Below are 19,785 nucleotides of genomic sequence, written 5' to 3' on the forward strand. Positions count from 1 at the left end.
TTGTTGAGAGTCAGGTTGCAGCCAAGTTGAATAAATTATTATTTAATAATAAGGCATGGTTTGCAAGATAAATATGTCTTCAATAGATGGCATCATAGGAGCTTGTGAGCTGTGTGGAATAATTAAAAATATGTCCATACAAACTGCACAGATTTATTCTGTGTCTTCATTAAAGGTGTATGAATGTGCGTTAAATGCCAATATTCACACCTTAGTAACATGATAATTCTAACTCCAATTCTGCTACCTAGGCAAAGTCTCTTCAACAGACTTTTAAAAAGTGTTAAATTATATCTATTTGGGTGACAAAGAAAGCATTTTATTTAGCTTTTCCTCTAGAAAAAAAACAACTTTTCGTAAATATACTAGGAAATTATATTGTTACTGAAGAAATGTATTAAACATGTATGCCATTCATCAACTCTAGGACTTTTGGAATATGAGCAAGAGAAACATAGATTGAGACATGACTATTCTGATTGCTGTCTGATTGCTGTCATAGTTGCTTTAATTCTTATATATTCTACTTCTAATAATATATTTTACCCATTCAACCAAGGCATCTTGCTCTCAATAGCAGACTTAATGACAAGGTTTCAATTTCATCCTAAAAAAAATTCCAGCAGTTTTCCCATTGAAGTATGTTGGATGACGCATTAACCTAGTCAGTGTGCCTTGTTCAATTAATCATGGTTAAAATATACCAGGATTTAGCACAAATTACAAACTAACCAGTAGAGAGTTAATGGGAAGTAAGAGCAGGTGATTATTCAGCTTATGCTGAAAGGAAATACTGTGGAATACATGAAAAAAATTATAACCTTGGGCAAAAGATGTGAGTTAACAAAACACATTATTGAGTAACCTGATTATCTGATAAGGATCTTAACCCTGTAGGACCTGTACTGAGTTGTGAACATTCTTTTAGTATGTTCCTTATTGCACAGGTAGAAATATATATACACTATGTAGTAATTACAAATTGTGGAGCTCACTGGTTTATTAGTAAAGGATTTGTTTCCACAGTTATAGTACAATCTTCATATCTTCTTCAGGGATCTGCTAGATATTGCTAAAAATCTAAATGTTTATTTAGTAGTATAATGCACTCATTTATCTTTTAATAGTATATATTATTTTATATTATTTATACTTAATCAGTAAATAGTAGAAATACTGAAACAGTATTTCAGTATCTGGTATCAGTAGGATCAGCCATAGCCAGTTCCTAATTCTGTACAGTTGTGTAAGAGATATAATTTTATATGAAATTCTGAAAGCAAAACTTTTCTGTACAGAAACCTCACTGGAAGTTATTGAGAATTGAAGACTTTTGCTGTGGCATTTGCTTCCATTTGTTTTTGAGAAGATTCCCTTGTGAAGTGGCAGTGTTTTGTTTTCCTGTACCAAGGAATTTAAAAATTCTTACAAGTAATTATGTTGATTCTGGTCATTTGCTATAATTGCAGATATACAATTGTGCTAGATTCCAGAGTTTTACTCTATCCAGTTTTGGGGTTTTGGCAGTAGGTTTTCATAGTGTATCCTCTGCGGTTACTCTAATGTGCTTTCTACGCAGAACAGATGGCTTATGGTGAACGTTTGCAATGCTGACTGATTATATCCTTTTGATTCCTACAAAAGATGCCACACTTATCTGCAAGGATTCATTTTTGGTTGTGTTTCACAGGTGACAATAATCTTAAATCATTCACAAGCCTGATTCTAACTATTGGTATCAGAATTACTTGGACTTTCAGGAAAAAGTTGACTCTGTAGGTGGCCTTTTTTTGAAATTGTCCAAACAAATGTGCTTGTTCATCAATTCAAGACAAAGCAATTAAGCATAATGGAAACTATGCTACCAGTAGTTAAAGATAATGATTGAATCTGTAATTATAGATGGGCATTTATTTTCATTGCTCTATTTTCAGTGGAGAGAAACAAAAATTGTACAAGTGCAGAAACTTGGAAAAGCAGACATTGGAGATGTTTTAGCTTCCCAGGGTAGTTCCAGATGAGGCTTTTCTGGAGCAATTATCCTGCCTCTTACAGATTTTTTATGTTGGTGTATGGAAAAAAAGAATAATTATGACTTTTCATGTATAAATCTTTGTTTTTTTGCTGCTTCATCTTTTATGGATAAAATGAGAGGAAAGTAAAAAAAATTCTGGTTGAGAGATATAACTAATAAGCACCCTGAATGAATATATGGGAGGCAGTTTGGGCAATTTCTGGAAAAAAACATTTTCTCAAATGCAGACTCTCCATATTATCATTGGTTTTTTTTAAATCAAGAAACTAAGTAGCTTATTTTCAGCACTTGTTTAAGTACATTTATTCTTCTGCATAATTTTGTAAATTGCAATTGAATTCATTGTACTGTATGCAAATATCTATTCTGGCATTTTGCTTTTCATGATGGTTTATGATATGTTTCCAAGAAGTCAACATACAGGACATAAAGGCAGTAATTCTCTTGGGTGATCACATCCATCTTCTGCCATTTGATGCATGCGGCCTGTGAATCTGGAGACTGCAGACAAACATCATCAATAACAATCATAGTTTGACAGTATACATGAATCTGTTTAATCCTTATTAAACCCATCTAGGACTGTGACCTTCACACATCCTATGGCAGTTAGTTCCCTAATAAATTAATTATGTATTGTGCACTCTGTTCCAAAAAGTCTGGTGGAATTTCTGTAGCTGCCATTTGATAAAGGATTAAGAGCTAAAGTCAGAATAGAAAATTCATAGAGGCCCTGTGTCTTTTAATTATTTATTCATATATATTTTGAATGGACCTCCGTATATCGAACACTCCAGGCTGTTTACAATAAACAGTCAAACACAATTCCAAGCAGAAAATTAAAAATTGCGTTACTATTTTCTAAAACCAAAGAGGTGAGAATAATTGTTGAAAGTTCAGTGTTGTTTTTACCAATTATCTAAAGGCTGAAATATTCAGGAGCAAATCCAACTTCTCAAAGAAGAGACTCCCAGTCTTGAAGATGACTATTTCATTCTCTCTAGGATATTTAATACTTAAGGCCTTGAATGAAAAACCTAGGTTCTGATTTAGTATATAGAAACCCTGGGGATGTAGACCAAATACAGAATAGTGACCTTCTATAATTATATTGCAGTTGATAAACATAGACTCAAATTGGGGAATAAAAGATAAATTCATGCCATGTTATAATATCCATACAAGGACATTTAATTTTTTTTCTTAACATAATTTAATGCAGAAGTGTGCAGTCTCAGATCCGAGGCTGGTATACTTTTCTGGAATCATTGGAACATCCTCCAGAGATAAAGAAGCTGTCATTAAATTATAAGTCACTTTTGTAAGATGGATACAAATTAGATTAACACATAAATAATAATGTTTAGTAGGATAGAAATTTAAAATATGTCTGAAGAATAATCTTATCAACTATACTGAACTTTAAATAAAGGTGAAATGAAATTTAGTTCTTCACTTTATATTTTGGAATGTGATGTTTGCTCAGGAGCAAGTGCACATACTTGACTAAAGAGAGGAAAAAGATAGATTTTCTTTTAGAAGTTGTAAAATAATTCATTCTCTTTTGGCAGAGTGGTCACTTCTGCTAATTATTAGACCAAAGTCTGTTGGTGAGAAGCTATGGGCTCTTCTTCAATTTGGATCTTGGAAGAACTTTTGACTTGGCTTGCATCTCATGCTGACAAGCGCCTTCCTGTTACGGCTTTCACCTAAGAGCTAAACTGTAACATGTTTGCTTAAATGTAGTTATCTCTATTCAACCAATCCAGTTTATATAGTCAAGAAGACTCTTCTGTGTTGCTTTCTTTCTATAGTGGGACAAAAGAAGGATGAACCCAAAATGTTTATTAATGCGCATACAAGTGATCCTATCTTCTCCTTTCTATCCCTTTAAATATCACTATAGAACTGGTTTTTCCATAGTTATTCTGTTATTTTCAAATATATAATTTGGCCATTTTTAGTGAAAATGACCTGAATCTTTTTAATATTACCGTTGCTTGGCTTATTGTTGAATCTGTAACATAGCTTGTAGGACAGGGGTGTCAAACTTGATTTCATTAAGAGCATCATCAGGGTTATGTTTGATTTTGAGGGGACATGGTGGTGTGGAGAAGGAAGAAAGGAAGGGATATCAGAAAGAAAGAAAGAAAGCCTGCTTCAGAAGCAGGGAAGAATGACAATAGGACTCCAGCACTCTGCAGGCAAAAATGGAGCTCGGGAGGGCCATATGCGGCCCTCCTGAGCTCCGTTTTTGGCTGTGATGGCCTCCTGCAGCTCCTTGCCAGTGAAAACTGGGCTTTGGGAGGCCTCGTGTGGCCCTCCCTGTTTTCTCTGGCAAAGGCACTGCAGGCTGATCCTTCGCTGTTTCCACGGTGGCCCTGTGACCCAGATCTAAGCACCCTGCAGACCTGATCCAGCCTGCGGACCTTGAGTATGACACCCCTGTATAACAAGGATAATGATTATCCTCCTTAATTTGTCTGTGGGGTTTTCTCATTGTTTCCTTGAATGAAAATGTTCTCATTGTTACCTTGAATGAAAATTTAAATAAATATTGTAAGCTCAATATAAGAGAGGATCATTTTACAACAAGGGGTTTTAGCTTCTGTTTTGAAATCTGTTCCGCTGTAATTAAAAGATGAAAGCCATTGTGGCAATTCTGTTGTGCTTCATTTTTCATCTCTTCAATCCCTGCTTTCTTTTTTTTAATATTCCTATACCTCATATGCACGAAAATTGTTTGTATTCATGATTTTTTTAAAAAAAAAATTAACCACATAAAAATGAAAGATATATTGCCTCATTTTCTTGTGCCTTCTCCATGAAAACTGTATGTCTTTGTGATAAATTCATCGGCAGCATCTGCACTAAAAAGTTTGCATCAACTTGTTTTTAGAGAACCCAAATGCAGGGAGAAGCATAGTAGTGCTACTACAACCATTTTGCTGGCACAGAGCACCCTTGCTCTTGGCAGCTGGGTGTGGCAGGAAAGAAGTTCTGTGGTAAACCACATTTTGCTGGTCCCTGAAGGCTTTATCCAAATCCTGTTGAAGTTTATAAAAGAGTTTGCTTTATCTTCTCCTGCACTTAGATTATATCACTTTATAAACATACCCACATTCTCTTCACCCCAAACACACATATAATTTATCTTCATTAGAAACTACTGTTGCAAGCCCCAAACCACTAATTGGAGCTCACTGAAGATATTAAGCGGATAAAAGACAATCACTTCTTCCTGGTGATACTGTTATTTTTTTTCAATTTTTTATTTAATTTTTAAAATTCATATCCCATTTTTATTATTTATATGAATAACTCAAAGTGGTGAACGTATCTAACACACCTTTCTCCTCCTATTTCCTCAGAATGACAACTCTGTGAGCTGAGTTGGGTTGAAAGAGAATGACTAGCCCAAAACCACCCATCTGGCTTTCATGGGTAAGGCAGGACTAGAACTCACAGTCTTTGGCTTTCTAGCCTGGTGCCTGAACTACTAGACCAATAGAAATATTCCTCTTGTCTCTTGTCTTCTCTTATATCTTCTCTTGTCTCTTCTACTCTACTCTACTCCTGTTCTGTTCTATTCCATTCAGCTCCATTCTTTGTGGACTTCCAGAGACAAAATGGCAAATTGAAGACAGCTCTGAAAAGTGCCAAAGACCATGGTGGAATAGAGCCTGTGAATCAACAAACTTTTCATGATTCTTCTCTAAATAAGGAGAGGACTTGACATTGCTCACAAATATGCCAGACAGCTATTCCTCATGAGAAGACGAAAAGATGTTAGGTTTCTGGTGGCTTTAGAGCTCTGGGGGACAAAGAAATAGCCATCATGTTCAAGCCATGGTTGAAGCCTTCCAAAGGTCACTGGACTCACCAACTTCCTTTTCTAATCATTTCTTTATTTTTTAACTATAATCTTATATTTTCTTTTCTATATTTTTCTTTTTTGCGTTTTCTATTTTTTCCTATTTTTTAGTTTGTATTCTTTATGTAATTGTAATTTGTAATAAAATACTGTTAAAAAGATGTATTCTTTATATAAAAAGGAGTGGGCAGGAGAAGGGAGGAAAAGTCCCACTATTACCTTATCTCTCTGTATTCCTTACATTTAAGCAATTTAAGCTCTGAGAAATAACGGCTGAAAAAAAGAGTGAAACATAATGGTACAACTGGGCTTAGAGATGATTTGACATTTTCCTCACTCTATAATAAAGAATGTTCCTCTCCCTCCATATGTACACAGATACTTCATTTGTGAGTAACTGTTTTACTTCTGATTTGATTATTCCTTATAAATAAATATATATTCAGAAAAGACTGAAATCAGTTATGAGCTGTCAAATTTTAGATTAGGAATGCAACCAGGCATTCATTTGTTTCTGACATCATTTTTAAAATGGCCTGCTTGGCCTCTAGTGGAAAACCTTCTAATGAAGCCCTTGATTGAATGGATATCAGAAAATGTTACTCATTGCTTCCTTGAAGTACAGTAAAATAAATCTGCTATTTTGAGATTTTTTTTCCACATAGTTCTTCAGTAATAAGGAATTATAGACCTTTTTCCATTGAAGCACAGATTGCTTATTATAGTGCCAGAGGCAGCAGAAGCAGATCTAAAAAGGTGTGGGAATGTAACTTCTCTATAGAGAGTTACACAAATTGGAATATCCAAATGATTGGATACAACATAGTAATAGATTGGATAAAATAGCACATCAGGTTGCTAGTGAGATAAGAATAGTGAGGTAATGAAGGTGATATTGTACAGACAATGATACATTGAGCAGACAAAAGATGGGTTATGTGGAATAAAAATGACAGTTGACGTGTGATGACAAAATGACCTTGTTTTCCTTTTACAATTTTAATCAACATTCTTGTGGCTGAATGTTTTGTGGCTGATCCAACAGTTTTGCTTTTCCCTGAGAAATAAGGTAAAAAGAGTGGTTTGCTTGTCCTAATAATCCCATATTCTTGCAATATCATGTTACATCACAGTTTTCAGACTGTAAGGTCAATATCACAAGTGGTCCAAGAAATTTATAAAATCCTCTTCTAGTTGTTAAGGAACCATTTAAAAACAGGTTTTAGATACAGATTTTTCTACTTCAATGAAATCAAATTATAATCTTTTAGGACAAGTCTTTCAGGACCAAGTGTCTATGAAGATCCTTTCAGGACTAAGTTTTCTTCAAGACAGCCTCCAGAATATAATATGCCATATCATCTCACTTCCAGTAATATAAGGCCGTCCAGAAATAGTAAAACAATGTATTAGTATTTCAAGAGAAGATTTATTTATCCTAAAATCAAAATAGGTTTTCCTAGCTCAACATAGGCAATTAAAAGCTTATGTGAGTTGCATTTCACTTTTGGAGACCACCAGATTGGTTAGCTTCTTAAGTCTTTTTGGAGGGTAGAATTGACTGACCCTGCTACATATTAGTTGCATTTAATGACTAATGCTAAGTAGTAACACTATTTGCTGGTTTTCAGACTGTGATGGCGGACCATCAATGAAGATGGCCACTGCTTATTTTAAGGCTCTGCCAAGTTCATATAGATAACTCAATTGCCCCAATCTGTTTAGATCTTTAAAAGCCCAAGCTAGCTGTTTGACTTGGGATGAAAATACCTTTCTTACCATTTGATTAAGTGAACTATACCTCACAAAATTTTTACCCTTTTAATAACATTTCTTAGTTGAAAAATATGCTATGAACTTGTTCTGATTCTCTGTCACCATAGACTAACATGGTTCTATTTCTGCATTCTCTAATTGGTGTAATTGTTATGCTGTGTATAAATTAATGCATGGTGTAATCCTTCCTTCCTTCCTCTTACATTGCCAAGTCCAATCCAACAGGATTCTGAATGGATTACATTGTCTTCCTAAAGATGATATAATAAAATGAAAACACAGAATAATAACAATAAAGCTACTAAAAATCCCAGAGGACAAAACATCCAACCATAGACCCCGGGAGGAGGTTTCAGAAGGTACTCCATTCAAAATCCAAGAAAGAAATACTTAGACTCCATTAATTAGAGAAAAGATATCTTTTACTGGAAGTCAAGTGGTAGCAACAAAAATCTGAATCTGAGAAAATGAATGTGTAAATCACATATACAAACTGACGGCAACGTTTCGACCCCCAATAGTTCAATTGGCTCATCCAATTAAAAGTTGTGTATAGCATCATGTGGACATCTCCAGGTGGTGATGAGGCCTCTGTCCGTTGACCTTGACATATGTTATAAAGAGTTGCGGCTGTGCATAGCATAGGATAGAAGCCTAAACAAGAATCTCTCCCCCCTCAGTTCTGTTTTGTAACACCTCCAGCTTGCTTCCCATAACCATGTCCCCCCTCCACACACACCCGTTACTTATGACAGCCAAAAGATGCAAAGCAAAGGAACAAAATCTTGAAGGCTGACATTTGGTCCTCCTGAAAAAGAAGTGTTAGTCCTATAAAAGATAAAAATAGAAGATAATGGTAAATATACATGTAATAGCAAAATACTATATTTTAGGATTTATATTTAGTATGAAATACCTTGATAAGCTTAGGAGCTCTAACATCCTTCTCATTCACCCATTTGGACTGGGAAGGAGGAAAATGTTTCCAAACAACCAAATATTGGAGTCGACCCCTTTGTTTTTGAGAATCCAAAATTTCTTTAACTTCAAAATGTTGTTCACCTTCAATTAGCAATGGCACAGGGGGATCGACCTGAGTCGGTCTCAAGTCGGAGGTATGTTCAGGTTTTAATAAACTAACATGGAAGACAGGGTGGATCTGTCGGAGGTTTTTTAGGTATTTTCAATTGGACTGCCACAGGGTTCACAATTCGTTCAATTGGGAAAAGTCCAACATACTTAGATCAAGTTTTTTTTTACTTTTGTGTGGACTGCAAATATCTGGTGGATAAAAAGACCTTGTCACCAACTTGATATGGTTTTTGTGGAGTTCTCTTTTTATCTGCAAATTTTTTATGGGCTTGATGAGCATCATCTAATGCTTTACAGGTAACCGGCCAGGTAATCTGGAGCTGTGTTATCCATTCATCTAATGACTGAATGTTTTAGATTTCTCCTGTGGAAGCTCGGGTATAGGGACAAAGTCTTGTCCCGAAGCCACTTTAAATGGAGTAAACCCAGTACTACTATGTACCGAAATTGTTATACGCCACCTTAGCAAATGGCAGTAGGTGAGCCCAATCATCTTGCTGATAATTTATAGAACATCTAAGATACTGTTCCAATGCTGAGTTCGTTCTCTCACAAGCCCCATTGGTTTGTGGGTGGTGGGCAGAGCTTAAGCCCTGGGCAGAACCCAATAACTTCAGGAACTCCTTCCCAAAGTTTGAGGTAAACTGGACACCCCTGTCTGAGATTATGCGTTCAGGAACCCCATGTAATCTTTAGATATGTAAAATAAATAGTTTAGCCAATCTTTTCGCAGATGGGATTTTTGCACAAGGTATGAAATGTACCTGTTTGGAAAACAGATCTGTTACTACCCAAATAACTGTATTTCCCCCACTGTCCATGGAGCAGTTGGTCTAGCCACATTTTGTAGTAAGCCTGCTGGTTTACCAGGAGGCCGTTTGGCTGAGGCACAGTTAGGACAGCTATCCACATAAGTCTCAATGTCCTTTTTCAAGGTAGGCCACCAAAATTTCCTTTTAACCAAGTGTAAGGTCTTCACGAATCCAAAATGTCCAGCAGCTTTAGAGTCATGAGCTTGCTGTAATATTTGGTTTCTCAGCTTTGCTGGCACATATAATTTGCCCCCCACCCATGCCAATCCATCTCTAACCGTACAGTTATTTGAGTGAGCAAGGAACCAATCATCAAGTTTTAGAACTTCTTTTAATTGTGCAGTTAAATCATTTGATAAATCAACTTCTTTCTTTTTCTGGGCTCTGGTAACCACTGGAGCCGCCAACTGTTTGGTTGGGACAATAGGCCGTACCACTTCTTGGCGAGCACTATTATATTGAAGTAATCTAGACAAAGCATCCACCATGAAGTTCTTCCGCCTTGGAATGTACTTCAATGAAAAATTAAAGCATTTAAAGTACTGCACCCAGCGAACTTGCTTGGGAGACAGCTTTCAAGGTGTTTTCAAAGCCTCCAAATTTTTATGATCCATCCACACCTCAAATGAGTATTTTGTCCCTTCTAGGAAATGCCTCCAGGTTAACAGAGCCCAGCAAACTGCAAAAGCTTCTTTTTCCCAGATGGCCCATCTTCTTTCGGTTTCAGTTAGTTTACGGGAAGTATATGCACACAGTTGCAGAGTCCCCATCTCATTTGCTTGTAGTAACACCGCCCCGACTGCTATGTCACTCGCATCGGCTTGGATTACAAAAGGAGCGTGCATGTCCGGGTGCTTAAGTACTGGTTCAGTAGCAAACAGTCATTTCAGCTTCTCAAAAGCAGCTTGACACTCCATGGACCACTCCAGTGGTTTACTAGGCTTTGGTTTCACCTCCCCTTTGGTTTTTAGGAGATTTGTGATAGGCATTGCAATCTTCGCACAAGCAGGGATAAATTGACAGTAAAACTTAGCAAATCCCAAGAAACTTTGAAGTTGTTTCCTGATGCGGGGAGGGGGCCATTCCAAAATCCATTTGGGTTTTACAGCTGGTTTTTCGCCAAGACTTAATTCTGCTACAAGTCGGCTTCCCCTGCTGCCTCTAACAGCAGGGAATCTTGTCCTCCAGTTGCTTCCAGGTCTTCTTGGTCACTGGCTGGATTAGACATTGTGTTCAGACCCCCTCAGAAGAAAATTTATTAATTCTCCAGGTGGGCTGGTAAAGTGGCGATTCAGAATAATGTCAGCTGGTGCACCATTCAAAATCCAAGAAAGAAATACTTAGACTCCGTTAATTAGAGAAAAGATATCTTTTCCTGGAAGTCAAATGGTAGCAACAAAAGAATTCTGAATCTGAGAAAATGAGCCCGTAAATCACATATACAAAGTGATGGCAATGTTCCCACCCCCAATAGTTCAATTGGCTCATCCAATTAAAAGTTTTGTATAGCATCATGTGGGCATCTCCAGGTGGTAATGAAGCCTCTGTTGATATATCCTTGACATATTTTGATAAAGAGTTGCGGCTGCGCATAGCATAGGATAGAAGCCTAAGCAAGAATCTCCCCCCCCCCTCAACTTATATAGTTCTGTTTTGTAACACCTCCAGCTCGCTTCCCATAACCATGTCCCCCCTCCTCCCCCCGTTACTTATGACAGCCGAAAGATGCAAAGCAAAGGAAGAAAATCTTGAAGGCTGACAGGAGGTTTAACCCATACTAGATTCCTCCTAAGACCTTAAAAAGCCAGGTTTTAGTGACTGTCCTAAAATTTAACAGGATGGGGGATAGTCTCATCTGAGATTATAGTCTGTTCCCTTGAAGTGATGTTGTAACAGACTAAACGTCAGCGTTCCAATGAAACTCCCCATTTCATTCAGCACTCAGAAATAAAGTTTATGCAAGTAAGAATTTATTAAAGAAGTCATATTGGCACATCTGGGAAAACCCAAATCTGAGAGTCCTGGGTTTTCCCTTCCCAGTTGAAAGTCAAAACTCATCCCTGCACCCACCAGTCTATCACATGGTCCAATCAACCATCGTTCCAACTGGAGACATTTCTCAGACACTCCTCTCCAGATACAGGGTAATTTGTCCTTGAGTTTATGAGAAGAATGTTGTTGAGTCTAATCTTCCTCCTTTCTGTGAAATCCTCCCTCCCAAATTCCCAGGCACTAAAATGTGGCAGCCTAGAAGTTTCTAAGTAAAATATGGCTTCCAAGGCTGACATTAAAATTACAACTCTAAAAACGTATGATTATACTTGTGATAGCAAATGGGTTTTATTTATTTATTTGGTAGAACCTTGAAAACTGCAGTTCTAAGAGACTGGATAATACACAATAAAAAATACAAATCAAGAAAACAGGAGAAAGGAAAAACAATCAGAAACAAAAACAAGGTAAGTGTTTTCAATGGTGCCAAAGGCTCATTCAAATAAAATAATTTCTGAAACATGAGCATAGTGGGAGTTGAAGAGTTTCCCGTGCTTCTTGGGGAGCATATTCGTCAAAGCAGGGACTACAGCAAGAGCATCTCTCAATACCTCATGTACCCCAGAAGGGGGAGGGACTTCCAGTTGGATGTTTCTAGCTGACTGGACTGGTTGAGCAGATTCAATTCTTTCAAGGCTGGTGTCACCCAGTGCAGTTTTAGCCTAAAAATCTTGTGACCCAAGAATAACACGATAGGTTTTTTAAAAATGTATTTAGTATTCAGTATAGCATGTTTCAACCATTTAGCCTGAATAAATATTTGAATGTACACCTTCTTTACCACTTTAAATTTGCAGAATTTGCTTCAAAGGCCAGTCAGTGCATTATAAGAATCTTCTCTGAATCTGGATGGACTAAATCCACACATGATGGAGATTTGGTTTTCCCTTTCTAAATACACTGCTGTTCTAGTGGATTATAACTACCTTTGATATTAATCACGGTTGTTCGGATACTATTTTATAAGGTTCATATTTTGCTGTGACAAGCAGATGGTGTTTTTCCTCTGCCAGATCTATGCCAAGATGGTTTAATACAGTTCTTCCAATGACATAGAATAGATCAACAAGAGATAATTACCAAAAGCTTAGCATTCAAGCACAGGCATATTTGTACTACAGCTTATTATATTTTGTGGTAAAGAAGTGTGGTGTTAAAAGTAATGAATCTGAACAGTTATATCCCAGGTAGTTTCATCACTGTGTACTGTTGTGCAATGAAGTCTTCTGTGCAATCTGATAGCACTTTTTGGGCATATTTGATAGGTTTCTCCTGCCTTTCTAAGAGCAAATGATTCTTTCTCTTTGTGTAATATATGAGATTCTTTGATTTTCAGCTGTTCTGATTTAAATTGTTTATAGTGTTGGACCTGGAAAAATGACTGATTATTCGTATTCATTCATTCATTCATTCATTCATTCATTCATTCACTGTGTGTGTGTGTGTGAATTTTTATCTTCTTACATTCTTTAGTACATATATATATATATATACACATACATACATATACATATACATATACATATATATATATATATATATATATATATATATATATATATATACATATATACATATATACATATATCATATATATATATGCATGGCATTCGGCTTTGCTCGGGTATTTTCCCACGTCATAGTAGTTGTGCTTTTAAAGTTGTAGGGATGTTTCAGCAGAATCTCATCTGCCATCATCAGAAGCCTGACAGAAGCCTGATAATGGCAGATGAGATTCTGCTGAAACGTCGCTACAACTTTAAAAGCACAACTACTATGACGTGGGAAAATCTCCAAAAGCCAATGCCATACATGTAAGTACCGAAAACTTAAGAAAACAAATACACATATATACATATATACATATATACATATATACACATACACATACACACACATATATATATATATATATATATATGTTTTCTGAGGTTCTCGGGTATTTATATGTGGATCTTTGGTTGTTCGGGTTTTCTCGCGTAAGATTCAAGTATCTAGGCAACGTTTCGATGAAGTCTCATTCATCATCTTCAGGCTTCTGTCTCCGGCTCTGTGCTTTTCAGAGTAATGTGAGATTGCAGCTGCTTCCTCCTTTTAACTGCCAGTGGGGTGGGACTTGATTGGGTGGGGGCTTGGCTGTGTTCTGATTGGGTGGGGGTGTGTTCTCATTGGTAGGGGTTTGGTTGTGTTCTGATTGGTTGGGGGTTAGCGTGTTCTGATTGGTTGGAGGCGTGTTCTGTTCAGGTGGGGGCTTGGCTGTGCTCCGGTTAGTCTTAGTTGCTGGGGGATTTGAGCTGGTGAGTTGTGATCTTGCTGTTTGGCTTCTAGTTCGTGGTCCTGTTGCATCTTCATAGTGGGTGTCGGTTAGCTTCATGTATGGCTCGGAGGGGTTTGAAGTGGGTAGTGATGCAGCTGTAGTGCAACTTCTGGTCCATGGTATGTCTCATCTTCTGAGTGGGTGAGAGTCTGTTTTCTACATGGAAGTGTGGTGGTGGCATCTTGTGTGGCTCTCATGGGTGTGGGTCTGGTGTCCTTCTTCATGTTAGGTACTCGTCTGTTCATGAGGCGGGTTTCAAATGGCTGGAAGGCGGGAGGTGTCATCTCGTTTGTTCATGCTGTGTGGGCGTTTTTCTATCTCTATGGCTTCTCTGATTATTCTGCTGTTGAAGTGTTCGGTTTTGGCGATAGTTCTGGTATTTTTAAAATCAATTTCATGTCCTGTGGCTTTGAGGTGTTGGACCAGGGAAGAGGTCATTTCTTCTTTTTGATTGAGTTCTTATGTTCTTCAATGCGTGCATTTATTCTTCTGTTAGTTTGTCCAATGTATGTGGTAGGGCAGGCAGTGCAGGGGATTTCGTATACTCCTTGGTTTTCTAATTCGATTTTGTCTTTGGGGTTTCTTAGGATGGTGGATATTTTTCTGTTTGTGCAGAATGCTGTTTTGATGTTGTGTTTTTGGAGGATCTTGCTGATTTTGTCTGTAGTGCCTTTTATATATGGGAGGAGGGCTTTGCCGTTTTCTTGTTCTCTGTCTTGGATTTTGGTTGGGGTTTCTTTTTGGATTAGGTGGGTAATCTTCTTTCTTTGGAATCCATTGGCTGTAAGTACGTTGGTGAGAGTGTGTAGTTCGGTTTTTGGTGTTGTTCATCAGCTAAGCATTTTGTTCTGGAGATGAGTGTCTTGGCTACGGAATTGATCTGTGCTGGGTGGTGGTGTGAGAGTGCATGTAGATAGCGGTTCGTGTGTGTTTTCTTCTGGTAGATGGTGTGTCCTAGGGAGCCATTGGGTCTTTTGTATACCAAGACATCTAGGAAGGGAAGTTGGTTGTTGGCTTCTGTTTCCATGGTGAATTGTATTTGGGGTGTAGGCTGTTGAGGTGTGTGAGGAAGTTGTTCAGTTTTTCTTTCCCATGTGGCCAGATTATGAAGGTGTCATCTACGTATCTGAGCCAGAGTTTGGGTTTGTGGTCGTATTTTTCTAGAGCTTGTGTTTCAAAGTGTTCCATGTAGAGGTTAGCGATGACAGGTGAGAGGGTGATCCCATGGGTGCTCCTTCTATTTGTTTGTATTTTTGTCCATTGTAGGTGAAGTATGTATTGGATAGGCAGTGGTTGGTTAGATCTAGGATGTGCTTGGGGGTTGTATTTGTTTTGGATGGCTGTCAAGGCTTCTTTTATTGGCACTTGGGTGAAGAGGATATGACATCGAAGCTTACTAGTAGGTCGCTAGGTTGTAAGTTTTGTTTCTTTATGATCTCGATGAACTGGAATGAGTTTCTTACGTGTGAGTTGATGGATTCTGCATAAGGTTGTAGTTGTTTTTGCAGAAATTTGGCTAGGTTTTGTAGAGGTGAGCCTATGGAGCTGACTATTGGTCTGAGTGGGGTTCCTTCTTTGTGTATTTTGGGGAGACCATAGAGCTTGGGGCATCTGGATGATTTTTCTCTGGGTATGATTCGTTTGCTGGATTTCTTCACTGATGGGGGAGGCTTTTATTTTGGATTTGGTAGTTTTTCTAGGTAGGTGGTGGGGTCTGTCTTTAGGGGTTTGTATGTGGGGTCTTGGAGTAGGTTGGTTAGCTTGGTTTGGTAGTCAGATGTGTTCATAACCACTGTCGCATTGCCCTTGTCTGCTGGTAGGATTATTATGCTGGTGTCTTCTTTCAGGTTAAATAGTGCAGTTTGTTCTTCTTTGGATAAGTTGCTTTTGGGTGGTTTGCTAGTGCAGAGGATGTTGGTGATTTTGAGTCTGATTTTGTTAGCATCATCAGGGTTGGTTTTGGTCAGGCTGGTTTCAACTCCACATATGATGGTTTCTGTGGGGATGTGTTTGGGAGCGACAGCAAAGTTGAATCCTTTTGAAAGGACCTTGGTTTCAGCTTCAGTGAGGATCTTGTCTGAGATGTTGTGCAATGTTTGTTTCATGTGTGGCTGTGGGGAGGGGAGTTGGTTTCTGGCATTGTTGTAGTTTCCTGAGTTTGTTGGTGTGAGTATCTGTCTTGAGGGTGGTCTGTGTTTCGGCTCTCCAGACAGCAAGTTGTTTGGATTTGTCCCAAAGTAGAGGGTGAATCTTGTTGCTGAGTCTGAGGTGGAGTGTGAGGAGATCTTTGTTGATTTGGTCTAGGAGAAACCTTTTCGTGTGAAGTTCATTTCTAATTAGGGCCAGTTCTGTTCTTTTAAGGATGCGTTTGGTGGCTGCTGTGTTGGTGTGGAATTTCAATTGGAAGCTTGTGGCAAAATCAGCAAGATCCTCCAAAAACACAACATCAAAACAGCATTCTGCACAAACAGAAAAATATCCACCATCCTAAGAAACCCCAAAGACAAAATCGAATTAGAAAACCAAGGAGTATACGAAATCCCCTGCACTGCCTGCCCTACCACATACATTGGACAAACTAACAGAAGAATAAATGCACGCATTGAAGAACATAAGAACTCAATCAAAAAAGAAGAAATGACCTCTTCCCTGGTCCAACACCTCAAAGCCACAGGACATGAAATTGATTTTAAAAATACCAGAACTATCGCCAAAACCGAACACTTCAACAGCAGAATAATCAGAGAAGCCATAGAGATAGAAAACGCCCACACAGCATGAACAAACGAGATGACACCTCCCGCCTTCCAGCCATTTGGAAACCCGCCCTCATGAACAGACGAGTACCTAACATGAAGAAGGACACCAGACCCACACCCATGAGAGCCACACAAGATGCCACCACCACACTTCCATGTAGAAAACAGACTCTCACCCACTCAGAAGATGAGACACGACCATGGACCAGAAGTTGCACTACAGCTGCATCACTACCCACTTCAAACCCCTCCGAGCCATACATGAAGCAAACCGACACCCACTATGAAGATGCAACAGGACCACGAACTAGAAGCCAAACAGCAAGATCACAACTCACCAGCTCAAATCCCCAGCAACTAAGACTAACAGAGCACAGCCAAGCCCCCACCTGAACAGAACACGCCTCCAACCAATCAGAACACGGCTAACCCCCCAACCAATCAGAACACAACCAAACCCCTACCAATGAGAGACACACCCCACCCAATCAGAACACAGCCAAGCCCCCACCCAATCAAGTCCCACCCCACTGGCAGTTAAAAGGAGGAAGCAGCTGCAATCTCACATTACTCTGAAAAGCACAGAGCCGGAGACAGACAGCCTGAAGATGATGAATGAGACTTCATCGAAACGTTGCACTAGATACTAATCTTACGCACACAGAAAACCACACAACAACCAAAGATCCATATATATATATATATATATATATATATACACACACATACATACACACATACATATATATATATTTTTCTTAAGTTTTCGCGGGTACTTACATGTATGGCATTCAGCTTTGTTTGGGTATGCAGCTTTGTTTGGGTACAATGACGTGGGAAAATACCCGAACAAAGCTGAATGCCATATATATATATACATACATACATACATACATACATACATACATACACACACACACACACACACACACACACACACACACATATCAAGAACGTAGAAAAGCAGTTGTTCTTATCCTATTAAGATAATAAACATTAACTGTTTTTAGGATCTAAATATATGGCAACCTGTTGTTTAGGGTTGGCATTGATCATGGTTCTGCATTTAAAAGTATGTTTTTTTCTTACCTGTTGCTTTTTTCTTCCAAATGTTTACATGTACAATGGAAGACAGAGCTATGTGGTTGTCCCAGTGTGGATTTGGATCTTCATAAAGAAATATATCTGCACAGCAAAACATAGAAGCATGTTGTTCCATTTCTTGTCTCATGTCTTAGAAACACAAGAGATGATGTTAAAAAAAAGTAATTTCTTCTTGAAACACTTTCTGTTTTCTCCTTCAACCTTCTGGATATGCAGATAAGATGTTTATGGAATACTTATTTCAAAACAGGCTTTCCATGCCTCAGAGCAGGTACAGGAAATAGGAATGTAGGTATGGGTTCTCTGGAAATTGGGTGTGCTATGTGCATAAATTCAAATGCAGCCTGAAGGAAAACAGTAGGTTTCATCACGAAGCTTTGAAAACTGTTATGTATCCGAATGCAGACACCATTGCTGCTTTTCTATATGGCAAATACACATATATGGCAGAGACAGAAAAAAGAAAAACACATACCCATTCTCTTGTGGCCAATGTATTGGACATGATTGAATGTTGACCCTAAATTTGCTGACAACCTACAGGAGCATAAAAGCAATGACGTATTTGCTTGTTTCATCTGCATAACAGGAAATGTTCGTGGCTTCCTGTTCTTCCTGCTATGAGAAAATAGTGTTCTTTTTTCCCTCTGAGTCCTGGCTGACACTTAATTTCAGGTTTGCATTCTATAGTGAACCTGCATTGCTGGCATACTATTTTGATTGAAGTATCTATCCGGTACAAACAGTCAGTCAGCTTCTTGCTGATGTGGTCTTAGCAGTAGTGATAAGAAATGTAACTTTTGTCTCTTCCCTCCTTTTACTGAATTTGAAAAAATGCCAACAGTTGTTTTGTGAGATTTGTTTTACAAAACTACAAGTCATTGCTTATCTTGAAGAAATGTTTAGGGAGAAGAATATTTAGAGAGATTACTTAAAACCCATCCTTGAAGTTACAACTGAATATTCCCCACCCCTGCAATCACGCGATCATATTTCAGTAACTGACAAATTTCGTATTCTGGTAACTGACTCGCATGTACCAATGGTTGCAGTATCTCACATGGTCACATGACCATGATTTGTGAACAGCAGAAAAGAACAAAAAACATTCATTGTATATGCTGGTTTCACTTAACAATCACATTCTTCCCATAATGACCATGTGATTTATTTAACAGCTGCAATGACATACTTTTGTGCCTATTGTAAAAAATATCGTAACATCGAAGCCGCTCACATGGTGCCTTGACATATGTCTGCTGTGACTTATGACTACAATTCCAGGCTCCGTTGTAGTTTAAGTGAAAGTATTGAATTTCATTTTCTGGATTGGAAGTTTTTTTTTTTTAAAAAAAAATATCACTGTTTGAAAAACTACCAGGTAGAATTGACCTGTAATATAAAGCGTGATGTTAGAAATAAAATCTTGGAAACTTTACTGGGTTAATGTGTTTTTCTATTATGTACTTGTTTTATTTGTTGTTTGATTTAATTAAGTTGATTATTCAGTTCGCTGAAGTTGTGTATACAGTTAGTCTGAATGCCCCTGCCTCATTTAGTGTCCATTCACAATTATGATGATGAAAAAGTAAATTCATGCCCATTCTCACATTTATGACCTTTGCAATTCTGCAAAGCCAAAGGAAAGCTGAAGCAAGATCATAAGCACAGTTGTAGTTTCATTTAGCGATCATTCTACTTGATGACCAAGTTGTGGTTGCTAAATGAAGACTACTTGAACTTTTCCTCCTCAGGAAAGTTAACTAGAGAGTTTAATAATGAGAAATGGGAGAATTGTTACATTGGGTAGAATGCAAATATATTTTGGGCTTAGTTTTCTCTGTACTTTACAGTGCTATATGGCTACCTATATCCATGCTTATTTAGATTTGCTTCCTGATTTTCATCCGTGTTACTTCAGGCGTTTCTTCTGGTGTTTCATCTCCTGAGGTTCCTTGGTGTAA

At 38.0% G+C, this 19,785-nt stretch overlaps 1 protein-coding gene and 1 long non-coding RNA gene across 11 annotated transcripts in view; one reads left to right on the forward strand and one right to left on the reverse strand.

The window, feature by feature from the left end:
* HIVEP2 (HIVEP zinc finger 2) overlaps positions 1-19,785 on the forward strand; it is a 156,744-nt gene that overhangs the window by 23,099 nt on the left and 113,860 nt on the right. For 3 of the 10 annotated variants that reach the window (XM_087940012.1, XM_087940038.1, XM_087940022.1), the window contains exon 2: positions 5,407-5,479. The exons of 6 other annotated variants lie outside the window; for them this stretch is intronic. The gene's annotated coding sequence lies outside the window, so the exon portion shown is untranslated. Of the gene's footprint in view, positions 1-2,351; positions 5,280-5,406; positions 5,480-19,785 lie in introns of those variants that run through there. One more of the 10 variants, XM_087940028.1, reaches the window with a different exon arrangement.
* Positions 8,494-18,352, reverse strand: LOC148127707 (uncharacterized). The gene is made up of 3 exons (XR_015744860.1): positions 18,297-18,352; positions 17,807-17,902; positions 8,494-8,513 (listed from the first exon to the last, which is right to left on the reverse strand). It is a non-coding gene; the product is annotated as an uncharacterized LOC148127707 (long non-coding RNA).

The sequence above is a fragment of the Pseudonaja textilis genome, chromosome 1 (genome assembly GCF_049901715.1).
Source record: "Pseudonaja textilis isolate UNSWEBS1 chromosome 1, rPseTex1.2, whole genome shotgun sequence".
Lineage (NCBI taxonomy): Eukaryota > Metazoa > Chordata > Lepidosauria > Squamata > Elapidae > Pseudonaja > Pseudonaja textilis.